The sequence below is a fragment of the Malurus melanocephalus genome, unplaced genomic scaffold (assembly GCF_030028575.1).
Source record: "Malurus melanocephalus ecotype Western Australia unplaced genomic scaffold, MMel_1.1 scaffold_161, whole genome shotgun sequence".
NCBI classification, from domain to species: domain Eukaryota; kingdom Metazoa; phylum Chordata; class Aves; order Passeriformes; family Maluridae; genus Malurus; species Malurus melanocephalus.
In genome coordinates this window covers 1,655,349-1,665,112 of record NW_026623393.1, presented here as the reverse complement: position 1 = coordinate 1,665,112, position 9,764 = coordinate 1,655,349, and the positions used below count along the sequence as shown (strand labels likewise).

Sequence of the window (9,764 nt, the reverse complement as noted above, 5' to 3'; positions counted from 1 at the left end):
GGTGGGGGGGTGGGGAGGTGGGATGGAGAAGAGAACCAGGTAGGTTTGTTGTTCCAATTTGATCTCCTTTTCCGATCGCTTTACTTGAACGTAAATAATGAGGCAGGAGAGCATTCAAAGGTGCCGAGGAGCTGCGTATACAATGGGTTTAGCGGGAAGGCTGGGGGAGGAATGGAGAGCAGAGCAGTACGAGCTTCCCTCCCTCCCCTCTTGTATTTATCTATCTCTCCATCCTGAGGAAGCTGGCGGAGAAATCAGGCTGCATACTGAACAGTGGCAGAAAAAAAAATGAAGGTATCCAGGGGAGGAGGTGGTGGGAGGCGGGGGGGGCGGGAGGGAGATGCGTCGGGCTGGGGTTGGGGCTGGGGAGCAGGAGCGCAGGCATTTCAGCGCACCGGTCTGAGCCTCAGCTGCAGGCTTGCAGGAGAGGAGGTCGCAGCCTCTGCACTCCTTGGGAAGTGTCATTCATGGGGGAAAAGCGGCCAGGCAGAGTGTCCTCTCTAAAGGGGAGTTTGGAAAGTAGCGGGCAACAGAAAAGGAAACCAAAGCACTTATAAAATAGAGTCAACCCCAAGCCAAGCCCCCAAAGCCAGGGTGAATTGATACTGTTTTCAGAAATCTTGCGTTTATGTCGTGTTTCGCTTGGGCTTTTTCCCCCATCTCCCTTTCTGGCATCTGCCAGGAGAGTGGATTGGAGGTCTTTGCCAGGCAAGAAAAGASGGATGGGGGAGAGAGATGGGGAGAGAGAGAAGGGTTTTCTGACACTGACTGTTCAGCTGGAGTTTATTTGGTTTCATGCACTTGGTGTTTGGAAAAAGATTTAGATCATGAGTGTAAGACAAACTCAAAAAGGAGTGAAAGTGCAATGTAGTTGTGCTCCAGAGTTGCAGCATCTCATTAGTACAGTGGTCTTTAAGACTGCAAAACGAGAGTGGCCTGCCTGTCCTTGCCTCTTGTAAAGGGTGCATGTGCAGGACAAAAAAAGGGGTGAAACACATGGAGAGAAAACAGCAACTCTGGACCTTTCTTCGCTGGTGGTGGACAGAGTAAACTCTGTATCCAAGTTCATTTAAATGGGTGGACAATGCAAAAGAACCGATTATGTAGAGAAGAGGAAGCTGAGGTGTTGAGCTGCTCTGTGCAAAGAAACGTTATTTTTGTTTGATTCAAACTGCTGATTTTCCAGCTTAAGATCTTCCATTTTTAACTTAAGAAATCTGTTTTCAAACTAGCTCCGCATTTTGCATTTGAAGGAAATGTGAAAGGCAACAGCATGTGAAAAGCTCGCTGGTAGCATTTTTGCAGAAGGCAGCAAAACAAGAATACTTCTGTAGAGCAATAGCAAAGACAGAGAGGGAAAGGCATAGTAAAATCATACAATTCCAGGTGGAGAACACGGTTTCCCAAGGCAGCTCTTCAGTACCTGGTCAACAGGTTTCCTAGGATGAGCAATAATTTCCTGTATCACTTTGTTTTGTACTAGTCATTAAAAATCATAACAAAAACCCCTATGATTTTTTGCATGTCAAAGTTTTGCAAATTGCTTCAAGCAGCTTCTCTTAAAATGAATTTAGATTTAGTGCAATTAACGCACTTTCCCTGCAGAAGAAAACCCACACCATTGTAATCAACCCTAATACAAAGAGAATGTAAGCTGTGACTGAAGAATTAGAGAGGAAATTACWATTATTTTAAGGATGGATGACTTTTTCATAATACCTGCATGGTTGTGCACAGAAAAGCTTAACGTTCTTTAAAAAGACATTACATATGTTTAAATAGGGCAGAGAGAAAAAAAAAAAAGGTTGTATGCTGTTGACTCCTAGGTTGTTTTTCATTTGAATATACTTGTATTGGACTTACAAGAAAAATAAAAAAATACTGGCACATTTTCATAGTTTATTGTCTTTTAAAATATTTTTTAAAAACTGGTGCAGAGGAACTAGGTTGTGGCCGTGGGTTGTTCTGCCCTTTTTGGTTGGTGTGTCCAGTGGTTTAAATAGATATACAGTGGGTGAGAAACCATTTTGCATTTTTTGCTGCTCGGAAGATGCAGAGCATATTTTGTCAGGCTTATTTAAATACTGCAAAATAAAACTCTTCAAGATTTTATAAACTGGCTGYCTTTAATAGGAATGGTGAGAGCCCTTGTTTTGCACAAAATGTGTGTTTCTCTGCAGAAAAAAATGTTATCTTGTGTCATATTTGGCAATAATTACGACTTAGAGGATTATGCGCTTGAAGAAGTAGTAAAATTTTTTGATATCAGTTATGGACTCTGGCAGACTTCAGCTGCTCTTCCCAGGGCTGAGCTCGCTGCGAGCAAATATGTCTGCTTCAAATGTGCCTCGCACACGATGTTAGCTCGCCTCCCACATTTTCTACCTGGATTCCCTTGCTCTTTGTGTTGTTTGTTGATGGAAAATACTTTCCAAAATAAACTTCTCTGGCTGCCGGAGCCTGCCGTGTGCCCCGGCCGCCAGTGGCGGGGGTTGGCGACTAGGGGGAGCTCCCAGCCCGTGCGATGGCCGCGCCGGCCCCGCCGCGGGACGCGCGGGATGCGCCGCCGGAGCCCGCACCGCCGCGCCCGGCGCGCACCGTGCTGCGAGATGTGCTCGGCGGAAAGTTGTAGTATTGATTTTCATGCGAAGATCTATATAGAGCTAGCCGAGAGAGGCTGACAGCGAGACAAATCTATTTTTAACTAAATCGCGGCTGATTAATTGACTCGGGCGGACAGGAGTTTTTAATTAAAATTAGTTTTCAACGGCGCTTTTTATTGTCAACAGACAATGTTTAAATTCTCAATTTGTTGTTGTCAGATAGTGATGGGGTAATGATACCTGTACATGAGTGAGCTCTTGCGTGGCAGGGAGCGGGAGGAACCCACAGAGATCCATATGTTTTTTCCAGTGAATGTGAAAACACAGAGTGAAGAAGCTGGAGTTATAGGACAAGATATGTGCAGCAACAAAGCAGACACACATGTACAGAAATTGGCTTAGATTACATATCAGAAAGCCACATGTAYCCCTGCCGAGAGGATTTGATATGAGATAGTTTACCATACTTTGATCCTCGGGTCCTTAGAGCAAACAATCTGCAGTTCCTGCAAATGAAAATAAGCTAATTTTTTCTTTTCCTAGAGAAATAAACACAAAATAATATCTGTCATGTAGAAGTTGCTGCTGAGCAGCTCACAGGCTTCTCCGACGGGCTTGTGCTGTTCTCTGCTGCAGCCAGCTTGTGTGTCGTGGATGGACTTTAGCAGGACGCTTTCCTGCCCAAACATATAATTTAGTGGTGTACACACAGGCAGCTTTGGATGCCTGTTTCACCCATCCTGATAAAGTCCATCAAATTATGGCACTGTTAACATAGCAGCAGCACCTTCTTATTTTTAGGGTACAATATGTGGAYGGAGGTTATCCTGTGACAGGAAAGTGCGCTTTATTCTAACCTTCAAGAGAAGTAAATTAGGTCAGACAAAGGATCAGGGCTGTCATCAGCTGTACAAAAACCCTTCACTCTTGAGGGAGTAGAGAGGACCAGCAATTTATCTGATGATTTCTTTACTTCATTTAATGTTTGAATTGAGCTAGTTGGAAGCATATAGACAGMAGCCAGCTCATTTGACAGACCGGTAAGCTGAACAGTACAGCGCCTAGGCCCCTTCTGATGCTAGTGTTAAACAGCCATGGGGAAAACCTTCCCTTCTCCCCTCCCAAAACCTCAGACTTCACATACTGCGGCTTTCCTTCCACTGCATGACTGTTAACTTCTATCAAGAGAAACAGCTATCCCTCTCTCCCCCTCCCCTTCACCCGTGCCCACCAAGTGCGCGCACACCCACGCTACCCTTCCTCTCRCTCCCTCCTCTGCCTCCCACCCTTCCCAGTCCCCCAGGTCGAAGCCTGGTGGAAAAGTCTCCTTTGAGAGACCTGCTACCCCAAAATGGCTCTCAACCTCCAGGCCAGAGCATTTCCAACTCTTTGGTTGCAGCTCGGGTTCTCTAGGGTTGCAGTGCAGTTGTTGGTTGTATTTAGTCTCCTTTCGGTAGCGTCCAGAGAAAGTGTGTGGAAAAATAAAGAGTGGCTGGGGTTTATCCACCCGCTGTAAAGTTAGTAATGCCACTAAAGCACTCGGTGAAGCACCAGCATCGTCTGTAGATGGCTTTATATGTATATATCTTTTTAATGAGGGAGGGAAAAAGCATCAATAACTTCATGCATTGATAAATGCATGATTCATTCAGCCGCTCCTACTATAGCACCTTCCTCCTCGGTGTTTATTTACTTTCTTAAAATGTATCTGGGCAGGCTGCACACCATTTCTCGGCACTCACAGTTGCAGCCTCAGAGGCAGTTGTGTGTTCAGCTCCTGAACATCAGTTAAATTTTCTTGCTGTCTGCCCTCCTTCTCAAAAAGCTGTTGCTTGTTCAGTACTGTAGACCCTTGTTGGAGCTTTAAGTAGCAGCTTATTTCTCTTCTTTTCTTTTTTCCTTTTTTTTTTTTTTTTTTTTTCCAAAGGATATATAAAAAATGCCTAAAGCAGGCTATTTGAAAACAAATTAAAGTAGAGGGACACACTTCATGCATTGCAGGCACGCGCCAGTAGAAGGGGGTTAGAAGAATATAATCATTTTACTGGCAAAAGTGACACCAGATCGGGGATTTGATTAATGGTGCAGCATTCACAGGGACTTAGTTCTGTATTTTTGACATATGCAAGTCTTTTGTGTAGTTGCCTCAGTGCAAGAAATTCAGTTTTATTTTTTTCCTGGAGCAGCTGATAATTTGTGTGTGTGCTGGATATGCCTAAGGTACTTTCCAAAGACTAAGCACTAGACAGCACAGTACAAAAAAGGAATCCAAAGTTAAGGGAGAGGAAAAAACATACTGGTTTACTTAACTTTTTTATGACCCCTTTTACTAAGCCACTGGAAGAAGCCATAAATTCGCTGAATGTTATAATGAATATGCTTCAATGAAAGTAAAAAAAAAAAAAAAAAAAAAAAAAATAAAAAAAAAAAAAAAAAAAAAAAAAAAAAAAAAAAAAGGCTTAAGAAAATCATATGTGAGCAACAGTGTGCCATAAACAATTGAAAAATGCAGCCTCTTTTGAGCCTGATATTTAAGAAAATAACAGAGCTGTTGTATGTTTAATACATGCTCAGAAGTAATTACTTAATTTTGATCATGCCTTTTAAATCCTTGGGTAAGAATCTCTGCTTCCAATATTCTTTTCTATGCCAGTTGAAAGCYTGTACCCAAATACCGCTCCTTCTCCTTTTGTGGCACCGAGCACTCCTTTCTCTCCTTGGTTGTCGTTTAGTTTYAAATAAAACCAATGTATTCACTGGGGAACAAAGAATGCTTTTATATCACATCATCACATCCCATTTTATCTGCAGAGATTTACAGCTTCTGCAGTCTATAGAAGAGCCTATGCATTTTCTGCTTTCAAAAGCAGTAAATWTTTTTTTTATGAATGTATAGTTTACTTAAGAGGAGACACACTACTCCCTTCTGTAACGCTGTCGATAGTTTCTGAAGAAATAACATCTGACAAGTGTTGGAGATCTGTGCAGATTCTTGGATATTCTTGTCTTTTGTCCTATTTGGGTCCGGCGTGGTTATTGTGTAATTTTCCTTCTTCTTTTCCCTAAATCCTGATGTGTTGACTGGCTCTTTGTGGCACTGCTTAGGCTTGTTCTGTCTCAGGTGCGTACAGAGGGTTAAACTGCTTTCTGAGAGATTCGCTCTACTTCTGCAAAAGCTGTCTGAGGTACCAATGCTGCAGCACAGTCCTTCGACTCGCAGCGCCGCGCGGGTGCAGAAGCGTTGGAGTGACCGGGTCATTTCTCCCCCCTCTTCCGCTCCCTGCCCCGCCGTGTCCCGGTCCCCCTGCGGTCCCGGCGGGGGCGGCCGGCTCCATCCTGCCCGCCGGGCCAGCGGCACCTGCCGCGCTGCGCCGCCGGCCGCTCGGCACGTGGCGGCGGGTGACCGGCCGGCGGCGGCTCGGCGGCTGCACCGGGGCCCCGCTCGCCCCGAGTGCCACAGCCTCGCCTGCCGCTGCTCGGGCTGCCTTTGTGCACTTTGCGCACGCCGGAGRGTGGCTGGGAAAGTGAGGCAGAGCGCGCTCCCCTGTGCTTCTGGGGCTTCTCCATCAAGTTGCCTCTTTCAGCCAACTCAGCCTCAGACTTACATTTAGGAAAGAATTAAATACCGCAAGCAATTGTTTTGCAGTCTTCAGAAAAATTAAAATCGGCGGCAGCTAAGCGGTGCCTAGTACCGCTGAGTGTGATGCTGATGCAATGCGTAGGCATAATCTCAACTCTGCACCTTGCAGCTGCAGGAAGCTGCTGGGAGGCTCTGGAAGCAGGTTATTGATAAACTTCGACGGCAAGGAGCCGCGACGCCCGCTTTGAGCAGCGTTAGTCTTTGTGCAGCAAGGATCCTGACACCGATCTCGGTGATAACCCAGCCAGAGAGCGTGTGATTCGAGCTATTTCCGTTAAGCATGTTGATGTTACAGTAAATGTGACATGTGGGTGTTGATTGAAGGGACATAATTTTCAGGCCTGCTTTGGGCCAACACCCTGAAGAGCAAGTCAGCCCTTTGTGCTCGCTCCCCGGCTAGCCTGAGCTCTCTCTGGCTGTGCCTTCAAGACAGCAGCAACTGTGTGAGGAGAACAGTGCACTTGACGTGCTGCAGCATATTTCTGGGCAGTTTCCTGTGCCTGGTCACCAGGAACTGAGTCCCCATGGTGAACCCTGGGCACTCCCAGGTTGTCCCAGAGAAGGGYGGTCCCTGGGGTAGCCAGTTCTTTGTCCCCCAGGTGGGCACAAGGATGGRCAGTGGCTGTGGCAGGGTGCCGGGGCAGGCAGGGCACCCAGCAGCAGCTCTGCGGTGAAGGTACTGTCAGCACTCACCTTCACCACCCCAGTATTGATTTCTGCAGAAACCTGCCACGGAGGGGAAGTTTCACACGCAACACTTTGGCCCAGCACCAAAATGTTTCGTCTTCCCCCTTTCTTTGCCTCATTTTGATACTGTGGGACAGGTAAGCTAAGGAAGAGAATAGGCTGGCAACTTTTAGATCCCTTCTTGCACTGGTTCTGCAGTGCAATAAAAAGGCAAGAAAATGAATGGTTGCTGTCTGGACCCAGCCTCACCCAAACTCTGTGAACAAGCATCCATGGCTCTGTCCTTTGAGGCCTTGGAAATGATTTTTAATAGAACAGTCTTTTCCATTATTAATGGGTAAGATTTTGAGACAACTGACAGGGAGAAAGTTGTTAGCGTGTGCATTTCCTTTAATACTGGGCATGAGAGCATTGTTTGTATGGGGCACATGTCCTCTAATGATGGCACCACACTAGAACAGGAGTGCTGGTGGCTTTGTGACAGTGCCTTTGTGAAATTTAGAGGTTTGTCCACAGTATGTTGGTGTGGTAGGCAGCTAGAGAGCTTGGAGATGCTGCTTAGAGTCCAGTCAGCAAGTGTAACACTTTTTTAAGTAAAGCAAATGATTTAGATTGTCCGTTTGCATTAATTTCACAAAGCCATCGTATAACAACTGTGTCACTCGTGTCCCCAAAGATTGCCCGTCGCCAGCTCACTGTGCTCCCTCGGCAAGCTATGCCAAGGCAATCCTCTGCGTAGGAATCTCTGGATGTAGGGAAAAAACTGGGCACACCTTAACACACCTGAAAGAACCAGGGCACGAGTCCTGGCTGAAAATATTTAATTCGTTTTCTTTTTTTACTTTTCCCACGTAAGCGACATGAAATGTTTTTCCTTCTCCTATTTTCTGTGGCTGAATTTCTTCTTAAAAAATATAAATTAATTTAAAATAAATGCTTGTGAAGAAACRCCCTGCTACCTCTAAATCCAGTTACCAACAACAGCCATAAAACCACAAAGTTAAATTCAAATAATATGAAGCGACTAATTTTAAACCCACAGACACAAGCAGAGTCAGAACTTTAGATTGAGACTGGCCTAAATTGCCCCACTGGTATTAAAGGGCTCCTTAAACAGCCTAAGATCTTGGCTGTTGTATTAACCAGGCATGACCCGATGCGTTATGGGCTGGACTTGCAGGCTTTTTTCTCTTTTCCTTTGTGGGTTTTAAATCTCTCCTGTAATGTTACTTGAATGTAGGTTTTTAATGGCTTAATTGAGTTGTCAATAGGAAGCCTTTTCTTTCTTTTTTTTTTTTTTTTTTTCTGAGTAAAAAAAATATATGCAAATTGACATGGATAAAATGCATTTGAAGATCTATTCAGTATTTTGTTTTTCATTCTTTTATGTCTGTTTTCCATGTCGTGAATAAGGGGATGTAATATAGCTTCTGCATTGTTGGGTGAATAGCTGGTCTCATGATTGATGATTTATTAAGCTCAAATCAGAAATAGAGTTGAGTAAAAAAAATCTTTTGATAGTTTGAAACCCAATTACTACTGATCACGAGGGCTCGGCGTACCAAGAAAACGAAAAGCTGATTTTCGGTGATGTGACGACTGCCAAAATATGAAGGAATACCAGATGTTATTTTAAAAAAGTGCCATTGCAGAGTCCTTGGAAAGAGAGAGTGAGCGAGTGTAAGCGAATAGGCATATGTGGATTTAACTAATATTCAAATGAAGTATAGAACTGAAAAGAAAGAATTCGTAACAGTTTAGCTGTTCAAACCTCCTTCACGTTTCCACAGACGCCTGGTCAGGACCCTTATCAAATGCAGCAATTTTGCTACGTTTTCTGAAGAGCACAATATAAATCACAGGCAAAAAAAAAGAAAAAAAAAATCCTCACATCAAAAAGATAATAAAGTTGAGATCCGTGCTTTTCTTTTTATTTGTTACATATATATAAATGCCAAAATTCAGCCTTTGTAATTTAAGACACAGACTTTAATCAAAAGGCTTTACAGGAATGTTAGTGAAACTAGTAACAAGCATTTTTCCCCTCTGCCACCTTTCTTTCTTACGACCCTTGGTTCAGTTCCTGTTTTTGTGTTGTCTTTTCCAGCTCTTTGTCCCATCTCCCGCATGTGTATCTTCGTGCCTGTGTGTGCCTCTCTGTATGGGTTTTTTTTAATATTTTGACACACTGCTCCCCCTTAATAGGAATTCTGGCTACAAATAGCGTGCACATTGCTAAAAGACCCTTTTCACGGTCCTTTTCTTTTGGCTCTAAAATGATGTATATGTAATTRGTAATTAAAGGTGCAGGATCTCTTCAATATAAACAATATTGCTCAATGTTAGATCATTAAAAGGAACTGCAGCACTAAATAATTACCTTTTGCATCGTGACACACTGTTCACGGGCATCCGCTCGCTTCCCAGCAGTGCCTTTTCAGAACAGCGTTATAGCCACATTTTYACTAAGGCAAGGAGGCATCTTTTCATTATATAAATTGGTGAATTAATTGCTTAGTATTGTCTTCAAACTCCTTTTAAACTTAGATTAAGGTGAAAAAGGTAATTAATGATTTTCAGAATGAGTGAGTGAGGAAACACAAGCCTTCTTGTGCCCATCGTTCGCTCCAGCGGGATGGTCCATACTTGGGCACTTCTCTGGGGTCCTGTCCTTTTCTGCTGTCGCTGGTGCTGCTGCTCTCTGCTTTGCTGGTAGGGAGCTCTGATGCAACTTGTAATGCAGCTGCTAGATATGCTGATCAGTTATTTATTCTGGAAGGCAAAAATGGGAGTGATTCTTTTTCCAAACTACTTTTTTTCAAGGTTTTTTTTTT

General features: G+C 44.0%; 1 protein-coding gene across 1 annotated transcript in view; it reads left to right on the top strand.

The window, feature by feature from the left end:
- The first annotated feature begins 176 nt into the window (after nucleotides 1-176).
- Nucleotides 177-9,764, top strand: part of BCL11B (BCL11 transcription factor B) — an 88,025-nt gene continuing 78,437 nt past the window's right edge. The window contains exon 1 of the mRNA XM_057371904.1: nucleotides 177-294. The gene's annotated coding sequence lies outside the window, so the exon portion shown is untranslated. The remainder of the gene's footprint in view (nucleotides 295-9,764) is intronic.